This window comes from Bubalus bubalis, chromosome 2 (assembly GCF_019923935.1).
Source record: "Bubalus bubalis isolate 160015118507 breed Murrah chromosome 2, NDDB_SH_1, whole genome shotgun sequence".
Taxonomy (NCBI): domain Eukaryota; kingdom Metazoa; phylum Chordata; class Mammalia; order Artiodactyla; family Bovidae; genus Bubalus; species Bubalus bubalis.
Window position 1 is genome coordinate 31476015 of NC_059158.1, and position 1357 is coordinate 31477371.

The 1357-nt window shown below is 45.1% G+C and overlaps 1 pseudogene; it reads right to left on the reverse strand.

Moving 5' to 3' along the window:
- Window positions 1-331: 331 nt before the first annotated feature.
- Window positions 332-1045, reverse strand: LOC102398787 (annotated as a pseudogene).
- Between the last annotated feature and the right edge of the window lie 312 nt (window positions 1046-1357).

Below are 1357 nucleotides of genomic sequence, written 5' to 3' on the forward strand. Positions count from 1 at the left end.
AGGGGCAGGCAAGGGTTCTACCCCTTCTTTCAGTGAATTCCCAAGGCCATCACCTTCTAATCAGTTTGAATAGTATAGATGTCCTTATGGTGATCTGATACATCAGTCATTTTCCTTATTTACCCACTGTTTCATAACTTAAGGAGGTGGTGGTGTCTGTAGAGGAGACAGTAGGGATTGATGGATGAGTCATGAGGCTGGAGGCTAAAGGCCCAGAAAGGAAAGGGGTTAATCAGACTGATGAATGGCTCAAGAGTGGATGGAAGAAATGTCTCCATGTGTCTTGGCAAGTCCTCTGTAATATTTCTTCCCACACTTAGAAAACCCAGCTCTCAGGGACTTTAGGTCACTGTACCTCAACCACCCGAGTCTCCCAGGGATGCTGGAAAGGAAAATTAAGAATGATTGGTTTGGGAAAGATTGGACCTAGGAGGGCTCTTAAAATTCTCAATTCAGTCCCCAGAGACTCTGTCCTTAGATATGCTATACTCTCTGGTTTCTGTGCCCATAAGTTTGTTTGTTTGTTAGTTTTCAAGTAAAAGGTAAGTCAAATTTATTAGATTTGTCCACGGTCACCAATGGTGATCTTCTTGCTGGTCTTGCCATTCCTGAACCCAAAGCGCTCCATGGCTTCCACAATATTCATGCTGCCCTTCACCCTGTCAGAGACAACGAGCTTGCCATCCAACCATTCAGTCTTGGCAGTGCAGATGAAAAACTGGGAACCGTTTGTGTTGGGGCCAGCCTTTGCCATGGACAAGATGCCAGAGCCTGCATGCTTCAGAGTGAAATTCTCATCAAATTTCTCACCATAGATGGACTTGCCACTGGTGCCATTACGGCATGCGAAGTCACCACCCTGGCACATAAGTCCTGGAATTATTCTATGAAAGCAGGGACCTTTATTCCAAATCTTTTCTTCCCAGGGCTCAGAGCATGAAAAATTTCTGCTGTCTTTGGAAATTTGTCTGCAAAAGCTCAGAGGAGATGGAACCCAAGTCTTGCCATTGTTGGCAATGTCAATGAACAGGGTGGGGTTGACCATGGCTGAAGGCTTCGGGGTGGCTCCGTCTACAAGGCTGTACCCATAAGTTTTGCTAAACAGGTGTCTTTGAGCTGCACAGTGCTCAGGGTAAAAACATTTGAAGTGAGTTTAACATCATAATTAAAGAAAAAATTTGCCCATTATTCAAAGATTATGCTGTACCTGAGACCAAGAAAATACCGTCACACAGCAATGGCTTGGTCGCATGGGTGGTCAAAGCTGTCCTTTCTTTGGCCAGGAAAGGTTAACATCCCTGTCTGCAAAATCTGATTTCTTTAAGGACCCTCTGTCCCTCATCCCTCCCTCCCTTTT